We start from the raw sequence: 7,968 nt of genomic DNA on the forward strand, positions 1-7,968 counted from the left end.
CCTGGCATCCACAAAGCCTTGGGGTCCAATCTCCAGCACCCCAAACACTAAAATAATCAGAGAGCACTAGGCTGGACTCTGGCAGAAAGGTTCTTGGCCGTCAAAATGGAGTCCCTCTGTGTGATGGAAGACTCCATCTTTCCCAGGCAACACAGATGTGTCTTGGGTATCACCTTGGAAAAGTCTCAGAGATCTATTACCGTAGGTTAAAAAGTGAGTTGTAAGCCGGGCGTGGTGGTGCACGCCTTTAATCCCAGCACTCGGGAGGCAGAGGCAGGCGGATTTCTGAGTTCGAGGCCAGCCTGGTCTACAAAGTGAGTTCCAGGACAGCCAGGGCTACACAGAGAAACCCTGTCTCGAAAAACCAAACCCATGACTCAGGAGGCAGGGGCAAGTGGATCTCTATAAGTTCTAGGCCAAGCATGGTAGATGTGTTTGCAGTCCCAGTACTTGGGGGTTTGAGGCCAGAGGATCAGAAGTTCAAGGACAGCCTCTGTTCCACAGTAAGTTTGAGGCCAGTCAAGAACTAAAGAGAGTGCAACGGGTCACACCCAATCCATCTTCAGGAAGCAGGGAGAGATGGGCGGTGGTACTCAGCTTGGCCTCTTTCCTTTTATTCTGAGACCTTAGCCCAGAACATCCCTCACAGAGGGGGAGGTGGGTCTTCCCACCTCAGTTAACCTGTGCCCAGAGCCTGCTTGACCTGATCCTGCCAGGTTGACACTCAGCGCATCAATGTGTGCTTCCTGCTCCCTGAAAGCACTTCTGTCCTGGTTTTGTTTTTTTTGTTGTTGGTGGGTTTTTTTTTTTTCTTTTTGGTTTTTCGAGACAGGGTTTCTCTGTGTAACCCTGGCTGTCCTGGAACTCACTTCGTAGACCAGGCTGGCCTCGAACTCAGAAATCTGCCTGCCTCTGCCTCCAGAGTGCTGGGATTAAAGGCCTGTGCCACCACGCCCGGCTTGTCCTGTTTTTTTTTGTTTGTTTGTTTGTTTTTTAAGGTAGGCCAGCTGCTAGCTCACTTCCCAGCCAGGAATAACCTTGAACTTCTGATCCTCCTGCCTCTACCTCCCAAGAGCTGGGATGCTGGTAGCTCCCCTATTCCCAGTTAAGGAACTTTCTTGCCACACAGAATTCTATAACTCACTTGGTTTTGGCTTTTGGAGGTAGGGTCTCACTACATAGCCCCTCAATGTCCTAAAACTCACTATGTTTTAGGGAGAGATGTAGGGGAGGGGCTTGGTTTCTGAGTGAAAACTGAGTTTTGCTTTAATTACGATTCCTTTTAATTTTGCACTAATTAAAAGGGAAATTAAAGTTTAATTAAAGAACACTAGTGTGATATATTAATTCACTCATTTTTGTTGCTTTTTTGTTCTGTGTCAACAGAGTCGGACTCTAGTCCAAAATGGCCTAGAAGACCCTCCAAGTTTACTGTTCTCCTGTCTCCACGCCTCGGTGTTGGGAACATAGTCATAAGCCACCAGGTTTTGATGCTTTCAAAATTATACATACAAAAAATATACAGGGGGCTGGAGAGATGGCTCAGTGGTTAAGAGCACTGACTGCTCTTCCGAAGATCCTGAGTTCACATCCCAGCAATCACATGGTGGCTCACAACCATCCGTAATGAAATCTGACTCCCTCTTCTGGGGTGTCTGAAGACAGCCACAGTGTACTTACATATAATAAATAAATAAATCTTTAAAAAAAAAAAAAAAAAAAAATATATATATATATATATATATATATATATATATATAGGCAGGGTCGGGGGGAAATGGCTGTTGTTATAGTGGTTGGATGCCCACAGAAGAGGACCTAAATTTAGACCTCCAGTGTTAGTGGTTCTTCAAGGCTCCGCCCATCTGTTATCTAGCAACAGCCAGGTACAAGCCTGTCTTACTATAAAAGGACTGGCCTCTCCTCCCTCTCTCTCTCCCTCCCTCCCCTTCTCCCTCCCTCTGTTGCTCTGCCTCTACTCCTCTCACACCCTCTTCTCTTGCTCCAAGTAAACTTCATTTTCTATGGCTGGTACCTGGTGTGTGTTGGGGGGGTAGAGGTGCCGCAGCATGGCCCCGCTAAGGCACCCCCTCCGGCCACATCATGCCACCACATTTCAAAACATTTCACCCAGTATTTACACAAAGTGGATTGCAGGGCACATGCACTTGTAACCCCAGAAGTGGGGAAAACGATGGATCCCCAGAGCTTGATGGCTAGCTGAATCTGTGAGTTCCAGGTACAGTGAGAGACTGTCTTAAAAATAAAGTGGAGAGTGACTGAGGAAGACATCAACATTGTGTACGTGTGTGTGTGTGTGTGTGTGTGTGTGTGTGTGTGTGTGTGTGTGTGTGTGTGTTCCAGTTCCTGCATCCTTCCTTTTCTGCAGCATAGGCCTGGAGACCAGCCCCCACATCTCACTGTCTCCGAGCAGGATGGTGCAGCCAGGTGAGTATGTGGCACCTGGCTGGGAGCTCTCCCAGCCTCCTGCATCTTGGACCACCTATGCCCTCAGGCGCCTACATTCTTGTCAAGGCCTTAGATCTCAGGCTTTGATCCCCAAAACGTTTCCAGAGCATCAACTCATTAGTTTCACCCACGTGACTAGACCTGGCTTCCGCCAGCTCTAAGGAGGCCGGGCCCCCGGGCCAGCTGCAGCTAGCCGGGGTAGGTGTTTGTACAGGTGGGCAGCCGCACAGTTGATTGCCAGAAGCGATTTCCTTCCCTAGCAGATGTGAGATGGAGGGCTTTATCAGGCCTTTAAATTTTTAAAGACTGTGTTGAAGATGTTTTTTTTGTCTTGCCGTCTGCCCTTTTATCGAGGGGGTGGCTTTGGTATCCTGACTATTGTGTACAAGGGTGTGAAAGCCAGCCACCTACAAGCCCTACAAAATGCAGATTAGTGGGGCACAGGGGGCAATGGGTGTCCAGAGAGTTTTACATCCTGCAAAGTTGTTCTGCAGTCTACTGTTCATCCCCTTCCCTGCTCTAGAGGTTAGCCTTTCTGGCTTTGACCAATAGGTGCCTTACCGGCAAATCTTAAAACCTCACCTCTGATTTCAAACAAACAAACAATTTTTTTTTTAACTCACAAATGACAAAACTTTAAAATATTTTATTTTTTTTACATTGACTGGTGGTGAATGTCTGTGGGTGCACTGGATCAGAGAACAGCTGGTTCTTTCCCTCCACCTTGTGAGTCCTGGATACCAAACTTGGGTCATCAGGCTTGGTGGCAAGTTCCTTCACCTGCTGAGCCATCTCGCTGGCCCAACAATTATTTACTTACTTACTTTTGAGACAGGCTTTTTCTGTGTAGTCCTGGTTGTCCTGGAATTCACTTTGCAGACCAGGCTGGCCTCAAACACAGAAATTCTGCCTCTGCCTCCCCAGTGCTCGGAAAACAAACAAACAAACAAACAAAAAAAGAAATGTGGTTTCTTTCCGGGTGGTGGTGCATGCCTTTAATCCCAGCATTCCAGAGGCAGAGGCAGGTGGATGTTTGTGAGTTGGAGGACAGCCAGGTCTGCAGACTGAATTTCAGGACAGCCAGGGCTACACAGAGAAACCCCATCTGAAAGAAAGAAAGAAAGAAAGAAAGAAAGAAAGAAAGAAAGAAAGAAAGAGAGAGAGAGAGAGAGAGAGAGAGAGAGAGAGAGAGAGAGAGAGNGAGNNAGNGNNNGAGGGAGAGGGAGAGGGAGAGGGAGAGGGAGAGGGAGAGGGAGAGGGAGAGGGAGGGGGGAGGTTTCTAGTAGAATATGATACTGTGATACTGGCCACCTGGGAGCCCAATATTTGGAGGGCTGAGGCAGGAGAATGGAGACTTCATGTACAGTAAGGGATACACAGCATTTGAAACCATTCAGGGCATGTAGCAAAACCACGTCCTGAAATGAAAAGAAACAAGGGGCTTTGTATCTATTCATGTGTTCATTTTGTAACTGCTACACACCTTGGCATTGGCCAGGACCCATCAGGGACTGAGGGGTGCTAAGCATTGGACTCCCTTCATGAATGCAGAAATATGAGTTCATAAAATAAAATAAAATAAGCACACAGAGAAATGCCACTTTAAACAGTGAGGATGACAGCAGGTTCTGACCAACAGAGGTTTTTTTTGTTTTGTTTTGGTTTTGGTTTTGGTTTTTATTTTTGTTTTGTTTCATTTTGCTTTTCCAGACAGGGTTTCTTGGTGTGACCCAGAGATCTGCCTGCCTTTACCTCCCAAGTGCTGGGATCAAAGCTGTGCGCCCCACTAGTAGCAGCTGCTACTGCGTCTTTCTCCTTCTTCAGTTTTGTTTTTTAAAAGTTAGTTGTTGTTGTTGTTGTTGTTGCTGTTGTTGTTGTTGCTGTTGTTGTTGTTTTTCAAGACAGGCTTTCATTGTGTAGTCCTGTCTGTCCTGGAACAAACTCTGGAGTTCAGGCCGGCCTCACAGAACTCACGTAGATCTGTCTGCCTCTGTCTGGGAAGCATGCACCAGCAACACCTCGCTCTCTGGCTCTTTTCTCCCTCCCTCTCTCTTTCTCTCCTTCGTCTTCTTTGTCCTCTTGTTTAAATTTTCTTTTATGTCTATGGATGTTTTGCCTGCATGTCTGTGTGTGAACCATGTGTGTGCCTGGTACATGCAAAGGCCAGAAGACGGTGCTGGGTCACAGAAAGTTGTTAGTTCCATGTGGGGGCTGAGAACCCAGGTCCTCTGGAAGAGCAGTTAGGGCTTTTCATGGCTAAGCCATCTCTCTAACCTCTCTCTCTCTCTCTCTCTCTCTCTCTCTCTCTCTCTCTCTCTCTCTGATAGATATCTATACACAGATTTATTTCCTTTTTATTTTTTATGTGCATGAGTGCTTTGTCTACATAGATGTACATGTGTCAGGTGCTTTTGGGGGCCAGAAGAAGCCATCAGATCCCCTGGAACTGAGGTTACAGAAGGTTGTGTGCTGCCATGTGGGTGTTGGGAACTGAACCCAGATCCTCTGGAAGAACAATCAGTGTTCTTTATCACTGGGCCATCTCCCCAGCTCCACATCTGGGACTCCTGAACCTCCTGCCTCTACCTTCCAAGGCTAGAACTGTAGGCGTTGTGAGGGATGAAGTTGTGTTTTAAGTTTAAATTACTGTGCTTAAGAGATCTATAAAAAACAAAACAAAAAACAACATGCCTCTAACCTGTAAACCCCACCCCACTTGACCAGGGACAGTTACCTTCCTGGAATGCTGGGGGCTGCTGTTCTCGGAAGGTAACAAGCCACGCGTGTTCACTTCAGTAAACAAAGTTGGTTGCCCCAACTGCACGGGATGTGCCTGATTACAGGTAGGCAGGAGGTTCGCAGTAGGAAGTGTTTCAGGATGTACTGTATGCTTGCTCCAGATTAGGTGAAGGTGGAAGGACTTAACCTTATGGGGCAAGCCTAGTTCAGCGTTATTCACTGGGAATCCCAGATGTGGACCTAGCCGGTGTCCACCTTCCTTGCTAGTATTAAGTAAAGCTTGTTTTAATTAGACAATCACGGATTTGGTCTTTCTCCTCACAGTTTTCAGGTTTAACAGCATGCGACTCCATCTGTGCCCTGCAGGTTGAGAGTTTTTTGAGACAGGGTCTCAAAGAGCCCAAGATGGCTTAAAACTAGCTATGTAGATGAGGCTGACTTTGAACTTCTGATCTTCCTGTCTAAGTCTCTAGAGTACTGGCTTATTATTGCTGTTGTTGCTGTTGTATTAATACAAGATTTCACCACGTCGCACAGGCTGGACTCAAGCTCTGTCTGTAGCCTTGGCAGGCCTTAGACACAGCTCTCCTGCTTCAGCCTCCCAAGGAACTAACTTTCCAGGAGCATGCTCGCAGGCTTTGATAACTGTTTTTAAGATTCGTTTGATTTTTTTTGTATGGGTTTACTTGGATTGCATATCTGTGTACCACGTATGTGCCTACAGAGGCCGGAAGAGTCAGATCCCCTAGAACATAAGCATCTAGATGGAGGCCTCCACATGGGTGCTGAAAACTGATCCCAGAGCCTTACAAGAAGCAATATCAGCTGCTGAAACCCACCTAGATTATTATTATTAGGGTTTTGGGGGGCTTGGCAGTTCTGGTTTGCTTGAGATGCCTTATTCAGTTACTTGGCTGGCCTTGAAGGTGAACTATTTCTGCCTCTGCCTCTGTAGGATTCCCCCCACACCTGGTTTAGATATTGTTTTAATTGAACTATTTGTTTATTTACATTTTTAAGACAGAGCCTTGCCGCGTAGCCCAAGCTGGCCCCCCAATCACAGCCCTCCTGCTTCCCAAGTGCTGAGAATCACAGAGTACCACACCCAGCAGATCATCTGGGTCCGAATGTTCTATTACAGGCAATCTTTGAAAAACTGAGGAGTTAGTCTGGTGGGTAAGAGCAGTTTCTGCCCCCAAGATTGAGAACCTGAGTTCAGATCCCAGCACATATCTCAGAAGCTAGCTGGGTGTGGCCGCGCACAGACCTGTCACCCAGGCAGTGTTGAGGACGGAGACTGGAGGATGACTGGGGCTTGCTGGTCACCGGCAGCCAGCCTAGCTCCAGGTTCAGGGAGAGACCACATCCTCCGCTGACCGTGCACTCACCTGTGTAAATAATTCTGGGAGCAGGGGGTGTCCTCTGCCCCCATCTGTACACAAATAACTGCTCTCGCCTACTTTAGCTCTGGAAGAAATGACACAAAGGCCTGGCGTTTTTATTAACAAGCTGCAAGCACTAATACCTGGGCAGATTGTGATCTACTTTAACCCAACATGGCTGCTGCTACCCAGACAAATGTCCTGTTACTTGCCTTCTGGTCTTGCCCTAGTTCTCTCTGGACCACATGTGTCCTCATGGCTGCTCTCTCTCTCTCTCTCTCTCTCTCTCTCTCTCTCTCTCTCTCTCTCTCTCCCATCTCCTTTGGGACCCTCTGACTGGGATCAGAAGTCCTGCCCTATTCTCTTCTGCCCAGCTAATTGGCTGATGAGCTCCTTATGAACCAATCAGAGGTGATGGAAAACAATTTTTTTGTGTAACACGAGACCAGGGATCCTTGACCATGCCAACATCCAGACTGTAACTAGATGTCCAGGCATAGAAATCAGCATCCGAATACAGAGTGCACAAAACCATCTCCCAACACTCCTGCATAGGTGCACACACAATTCACACGTACACCACACTCACACTCAGATACATATGTAGATACATACAACATTGTTTTCAAGGGCTAAAGAGAATCTATCAGTCAGTTAAGTGTAAGCCTTAGATGTATGAGAACGTATGTTTGATCCTTAGAACCCATGTTAAAAAAAAAAAATAGGTATGATGGTGCATCCCTGTGGCACTAGGGAGGCATCCACATACTCAGAACATGAATGTGTGTACTTGAGCATGTGTGTGTGTGTGTGCGTGTGTGTGTGTGTGTATGCAGAGAGAGAGAGAGGGAGAGGGAGAGAGAAAATATTTGTGTTAAAATACACAAAAAGAATGTAAGAGTTGTACTGGAAGCAACCATACTACTGCCTGGACTCCCCGAGTGACATATCTGTGTATCTGCTTTATCACGTCTGTCTGTCTAGTTACCCATGCCCCCAGCCAGCGGCCAGCACATTTTTCTTTGTATTCAGCAGCGTACTGTATCCATCTTTTCATAAACTGGAACGCTCTCCCACAATAATGTCTTACACCGCCTCTTCCCATGCTGTCTCTGAATGACGCACTTCTGTAACGCCCGCAAGAACCTGCCTTACTGAAAGTCTTTAAGGAGAATATTCCTGTGGGGATGTTTGATGGGGGCAGCGAATACTCAACACCGGGATTAGAAAGCTGACTTCTAAACCAACAAGAAGACAAGGGGAGCCGGGCGTGGTGGCGCACCCCTTTAATCCCAGCACTTGGGAGGCAGAGGCAGGTGGATTTCTGAGTTCGAGGCCAGCCTGGTCTACAGAGTGAGTTCCAGGACAGCCAGGGCTA

Source organism: Mus pahari, chromosome 20, assembly GCF_900095145.1.
Source record: "Mus pahari chromosome 20, PAHARI_EIJ_v1.1, whole genome shotgun sequence".
NCBI lineage: Eukaryota > Metazoa > Chordata > Mammalia > Rodentia > Muridae > Mus > Mus pahari.